The sequence below is a fragment of the Nannospalax galili genome, unplaced genomic scaffold (genome assembly GCF_000622305.1).
Source record: "Nannospalax galili isolate Female #2095 unplaced genomic scaffold, S.galili_v1.0 scaffold525, whole genome shotgun sequence".
NCBI lineage: Eukaryota > Metazoa > Chordata > Mammalia > Rodentia > Spalacidae > Nannospalax > Nannospalax galili.
The window spans coordinates 165,532-172,644 of record NW_008353937.1 but is presented as its reverse complement, the minus strand read 5'-3'; positions in this window follow the sequence as shown (position 1 = coordinate 172,644).

Genomic DNA, 7,113 nt, shown 5'->3' with positions numbered 1-7,113 from the left:
GCCCAGAGAGGTGAAAAGGAAAGTTCCAGAAGGGGAGCCCAAGGAGACCCAGCAGGAAGGTTCCAGAATAGGAAAGGAGGAAGATCAGAAACAGTTTTTGAAGGAGATTGGGGTGATCAAATCCAACATTAAGGGTACAGGGAAGGGGTGGGGAAAGGAGTTGTGGAATGTGTCCATGGGAGCAACAGGGAGGGTTCTAGAATGGCAAAGATGACAGAACTACCAGGAAGGTTTCAAAAGGGGGAGGTGGGATTTGTACCTGCAGTGTAGCAGGTGCCGTAAGGAGGACCCACAGCTCATGTGACACCAAGTGCTGGAGCTGTGCCTTCACGGGTGGCTATGGCCTCTTTTCTTTCAGGTCCACCTGACTGCAGGAAATGGCACTCCCCTTCTCACTACTTCTCTTGGTACTCCAGGGGGTGGGTACCGTTGCTAACTCCACCGTGGCTCCTAGAACAACTCAGGCATCTCATTGTAAGTATCAGCCCAAGACTGTCTTGGAGGAAAGGAGAATTGCTTGTTTGGAAATGGGGTCACCTGAATCAGGTCACATGAGCATTGTCAAGGTAATCGGGGACTCAAGGTCAAATTGAGGGTGTTCCTGAGCTGAAAGAGGGTCAAGTGGACTGGAGGCCCACACACAGAGCAGAAGACCAGGATAGAGTCTAGAGGTGGCACTGACCCACCAAAGATAGCAAGTGCTGTCCAGAGAGATCCAGGAGGATTCTGATGTCTGGAGGGTGGCCATTCATCCACAGGATGTAATTTCTGAAGAGCTTATCAGTCTTACATGTGCCTTTTAGAGTAAGGAAAGGACCACCAGACTTGGGCTGCACCAAGCTCTGGAGACCTCGGGATGGCTTGAGAAGGTGATCGAATGGGGGGGGGCAACTGTGAGAGAAGCGGGTGTGGGTGTGTCATGGTGAAGTTTGTCAGGGCTGAAGACTAACGCCTACTTTTTCTTCTGCAGGGACTTTTAATGTGAGATGCTATCATTGTTTCACTAAAAACACCTTCCGTTGTCCAGTCTTAAAGACGTGTGATTATGAAAATAGGCGTTGTATGACACTTGCCATTCGTAAGTTCCTATCTATTGGTCACTGGGGTTGCTCACCCGACCTGCACAATTTTAGGGGGTGGGGTCAGTATGTTCTCTCTGCAGCTGGCCCTACCACAAAGTGAGACCACTGTGACCCCTTCAGGCTTTCATTCCCTGAGGTCTCTCTGTTTATGTGGCAGATACCCTGGTGCAACCTTTGTGAATCTTTGCATGCATTTTGGTTTCTGGTCGTGTAATTGGTATTCCAACTAGCCAGATCCAAGCATTGGGTGTGCCTCAATTCAGGGTGACACAGGTCACCCAAGATGGAAAAGCCAGGGCCAGATGAGGGAAAAACCTGAGCTCAGGATGCCCTTCTTTCTGAGGCCTTCCTCATCTGAGAATGATGCACCAGTGCCATAGCCTAACACGCATAACCAGAGGCCCAGCTCCAAGTACAGCACCCAGGGAGGACCAGGCAGCAAAGCTCTTGCCAAAAAGTAAGGGCCTTATTTACTGCCTTGTTAAGGACTTCTGACCGCGGCCCTTGGAGATGGTTTACTCAACTTCTCATCATTCTGTTTCAAGTTCAGTGCAGAAAGGTCCTTCTGGTGTGCCTTCATCTCACCTACTGTCGCCTTTAACCTATGAGTGTCTGATGTCTGGACACACGTTTAGGGGGCTGAGAATCTGTCTTTCTCCCTATAGCTACCACTGATGGGAACTGTGAGGGTTCTCTGTTTTCATGTACTAGTTACTGGTCCAGAACTTTAATGACATTAACATGAAGCAGGCACAGCTTACAGTCTGTTAATTTGGGACATGCATAAAATACGAACACAAGAGCCAGGCATGGTGCCTCACACCTTTAATCCCAGCATTTGGGAGGCAGAGGCAGGAGGATCTCTGTGAGATCAATGCCAGCCTGGTCTACATATTGAGTTCCAGGCCAGTTGGAGCAACGGGGAGATCTTGTCTCAACACAAAAACAAAAAAATAAACCAAAAAACCCACACACAAGTTGAAAATAGAAGACAGAAGTGGTATTCTGCATTGCTACGCTAAGAATACCTATAATACTGCTAAAAGGAAAGACAGAAGAAAAAACACACAACTCCAACATATGACAGGGTTGACCTGAGAAAAATCCTTGGGAAGGGAGGCTCTAGATGGAGAAATCAGAGCGCCGCCTGTTGGCTTATACACTAGGGTTAGTCATAAGGGCGAAGTGGGAGGAGGAAGGGAGAGGCACCAAAAATCTTCCTTTTTGGCCGGAGACTGGCTATTTCTAGGAGTGACCAGGGAGTAGATGTGGCAAGTAGAAAGACATCAGGTGATTGACAACCATCTGCTGTGCCCAGCCGTTACTGGGTGTCCGTAGGGTGGGGTGACAAGAGCTTAGGAAAAACAAGTTACTTAAGTTCTGGGAATGCTAATTCCTGTGGTTTGGGGAAATTATCACCATCTAACCAAAATGAAGGAGCTTTACAAAATAGCATTGTCCTGGCTAATGAAAACCTTGTATATATACCCAGGAAAAAGAAGTATTCCACCAACAGTAACCTTTCCTGGAGGTGGCAAGGAAGTGCCACTGTCCTAGGTGTGTGTGCAAGTGACACAATGAGAATAGCCATTGCGAGGAAACTGGCTCTCCACAGCTTCTAGAAGCTGCAACACAGAAACTAAACTCGTTATGGCTGCAGATCAAGGGCTGGAGAACTTTTCCTGGAAAGGACCAGACAGTAATGGTTATAGGAATCTTATCAACTCCACCAACTCTGCCCTTGTAGTAGAGAAAGAAGATTAGATTGCTGGTTGCTTTGTTCCAGTAATGGTTTGTCTCCAGACGGTGTGTGTGTGTGTGTGTGTGTGTGTGTGTGTGTGTGTGTGTGTGTGTGTGTGCATGCACCGTATTTGTCCCATGGGCTTTACTTTGCCAACATCTGCGACACCTGGGCTCATGTAAAATTCATATATTTGGTCATTTCTGCCATGGTATCATATGGTGATTGCCACTTGTTAAAGGTGTTCAGGAGACTGATGCGAGCATTGACAAAGCCCCAGTAAGTGGAGCCATTGGGAGTTAACTTCTCCATTGCAATGGAATTAAATGATAAATTATTGTGAATGAAGGAGCTACCAACTTCTTGGCAGAAAAGAACATTTCCCAGTAACCCAATAAATGAGGGAGCCACACAGAAATGAGGGCACATTGGGGGTGGGGGTGAATGATTTTGAAGACAGGACATCTCAAAATGAGAGGAAAACATCCGATAGGGAGCACCCGACGCAACACACAGAGCTCATCAGGCAGAGAGCACGTCACACTGAAACTTAAATGTCCCCAAAGATTCATGTCTTGAATGTTTGGTCCCCAAATGGTGGGGTTACTGGGATGTGATGAGAACTTAGGAGGTGGGCATACTCGAAGGGCCTGGGTCCCCGGAGGAAATAGCTACTAAAGCAAGAACAGTCAGATCCATCCAGTCACTGACCTCTGACAGGGCCGACCCTGAAATGCAGTGGGCACAGCTGCTGATGGAGATGAATGGGGATTGCTACCCTTGGCACTGACTCAGAGTATTCTGACACAGTAGAAGAAGTAATTCCAGAAGGTTTATAGACCAGAATGCAAGTGATGAGGCAATGAAGGGAGGAAACTGGGGAAGATCTTTGTGTCCTTCACAGAGCTAAGAATTTAAGAAACCCAACAAAATATGTTGGTCACATACGAATATGTCCAATAATCCAAAGACATGAAGTTTCTTACCCTATGGTCCTAGGAAGAGATCTACAGAAGGGAAGAATGAAGCTCACAGATGAGCAAACGTCTCAGAGCACACATACACTAAAAGACATGTTTCACATTTAATGAACTTCTTACACAACAAATAAGTAGATAATCCAGGAAAATTGAAAGAAAACTTTAAAAGTTATGAATGACTAAAAGAGTTGTTCAGAGTCTTTCTTCTGGAAATGTAAGCTAAAACCACAGAATAACTCTTCATAGAAAGACTGACTATCAGAAGCTGTGATCAAGTTCTGAAGTGCATACAGTCCTTTGGACTAGACATAGGTCCCCAGTCCACCTGAAAGAACCGTTCAGACATGCTCACCAAAGTTGCATATATGCAGATCAAAGCCTTAGCGTCTCTGTGCCTAGGTATATACCTGATGAAATTCCCGAGCTCACCTCAGGTAAGGTACAAAGGTATTCGTGGAAGGAGTCTTTGGAGTAGACAGTTATGAATCATTTAATTCCTTCTTAGCAATAAACTGTGGTAGACTCATGGATGGAGCTGTTGCCTCTGTGAGAAGAGTGATGGACAAGAGTCTGTAGCCAAGATGAATCCCAGGGTTTCAGCAGGGAAGCCTCCGCAGTAGTGTGCTGGTGGTGATTTCTTTATAAAGTATAAAAGGGGCCAAACAGCCCATGCACCTCTTTTCTTTGGCCACAGTTGCTTTAGAGCAGCATCTGAGAAGATCCACAGAGGGAGTCAATCAGGACTTCCACCTTGCTTTACTTTTAGGACTGGACACTGATGAGCCTGTTGAGTGCACTTTGCAAACCCTCATTGAAGTGCTTGCTTACAATGGCCTACTTTCTGATGGACAGCTGAACCTCAGCCACACTATTTGCATGGGGGCGGGGATTGGTTGGGGGAAGATGCTTGGATCTTAGTCACTAGTTGTTAACGTGCCAGACAAGACCCAAAGCTGTGGATGGTAAACTAGTTAGGGTGAGTTCCAGAATGAAATATCTAAGTAATGGTCACAGACTGCAAGGGAAACAGAGGTAGCAATAAGGGCCACTCTGGCAGGGCGTTTCAAGGGGGGCTCAGGTCAGATAACTCTGATTGGGTAATGCCTGTGGTGATGGTGGTCCTGTTAGTTTTGGAGCCTTTCTTGAATGAGCCATTGAGTCTGTACTGGCGAGAATGTTGTCAATGAAGGGCCACAGGACTTTGTGCATTGGTGTCAGAGCTTGGAAAGCCAGGCAGAAGGCTGGGAAGATGTTCATCACAGAGGCGTGGTGCCAACCGCAGAAGGCCAGCAGGCAGTCACATTAACAGGCAGAGGTGTGAATCAGCTCTGGAGTCTCCAAGACGTTAGTCACGTGGCTCCTGGTCTCTGCTTCATCTCTAGAGCTTGAGAATTCTTAGGGCAAATCCAGAGTCAAAACATCATGGGACATTTCATTTTTATAGCTATTATGACATGGGACTCAGAGGTCATTTGGAGATGGTCTGTGGCAGAAATAAAGATGGCAGCATGCATAGAAAAATGTGTTGTTTCTGGAGCCATCAGGCCCTCTTGCGGTTCTCTCTCTGTCCAACATGCTTGGCAATGTCCTGCAGTAAGGTTTGGGTGTGTAGAACACACACATGGGGCTGGTGGTGATTGGCTGCGGTGTGGGGCTTGTGGTGATTGGCTGTGGTGCGGGGTTTATAATGAAGATGTGAATGTAATAATTTTCATGGTGTCTTCCTTCTTTTAGGTATAAATTCTCGTGAACTCCTGGTTTACAAGGACTGTACTTGGAACTGCACGTTTGTCTATAGTGTACACCAACCTGAACCAACTCCAAAAAGCCTCCCCAAAACTAATAGCTTCTATTTTGTTTATTGCTGTTCAGGCATGTCTTGCAATCAGGGAGGACCTGTTAATTTGGAGAAGGACTTATTACCAGATACCATAGTCGAAGAAAACTTAGTAGATGGAACTGTGTGTCTGGGGGAGGTCAAGCCCCTCCTGAGCCTTGCCTTCATCCTGTTCAGCAGTGCACTGACCTGACCCCCCTTAGATGAAAGCAGTTTTGCTGTCCGTTGCTTCTCTGCCCACTGGCCCCCGGTTGGCCCTGTTCATGCCTTGTTGTGAAAAATAAAGATGTTGTTGTTGTTACTGAAAAACCTCTTAGACATTGTTTCCATGCTCTCATTTCTACTTGAACCCCTTCTCTCTTCTACTAAGTCCTTAGGAGTTACTTTGTGGTGTCACGATTTGAAATGCTTTGTTGGCTAAACATTCATCATGCAGGTAGGTCAAAAGCATCTGGCTACCTTAGCAGACAGGCTGAGTGCCTCAAACAAAGGCCGAACTACTTCAAGGCTAGTCAGCATGCAGGCTGGCAAGACAGTTCCCATCTATGCCGAGACCTTGGGGACCTGAAGTCACTTAATTATTCCCTGCCGAGTCTTTTCAGTGCTCAGGTCAAGAGAGAAGGGATAGAGAGGAGGCCTGACAGAGAACTGCATCTGGACCATGGGGCCCGTCAGTCGTGTCTGTGTCTTACCTGTGTTGTGGGACGGGCTCTACAGGAACCGAATTGTCTCCAGTGCCATCTGCTTTCATGGTGGAGATGGTATTTCCCCAGTGCTAACTCAAGTCTCTGATAGCTTTCAACTTTTAAAATTGCTTGTGTATTTAGTGTGTGGATGAATGCCATGGCTCATGCATGTGGAGGTGAGAGGACAACTTGTGGGAGTTGGTTGTCTCCTTCTGCCACATCGGTCCTCCCTTGGTGCTCGGCCGACTGGGCTCCTGCCCTCTTGGTCCCCTTTCCTCAGGGTTCAGACCTCATTTCACCCTCAGGGCTCCAAACCTCTCTTGGCTCTTCTGTCAGCATTTCGTGTGGATGAATGCCATGGCTCATGCATGTGGAGGTGAGAGGACAACTTGTGGGAGTTGGTTGTCTCCTTCTGCCACATCGGTCCTCCCTTGGTGCTCGGCCGACTGGGCTCCTGCCCTCTTGGTCCCCTTTCCTCAGGGTTCAGACCTCATTTCACCCTCAGGGCTCCAAACCTCTCTTGGCTCTTCTGTCAGCATTTCAGCCTTCTAAGCCCTGCATGCTCCAAAGTCCATCTCTTGGTACCCCCCCCCAGGGCCTGCAGCCCCAAACAGGGACCTTTATCCCAACTTCTTTACCCTTCATCCAGGGATCCACCTTCAAGGCTCAGGTCCCTCACCACCTGCCCACCCTCAGCCCTCTCACCCCTCCTATGGTGCCCTGCCCCCAAAGCCCACTTCCTGCAGGGATCTGACCCTCCTTCAGGACCCTGAGCCCCTCACTGGGC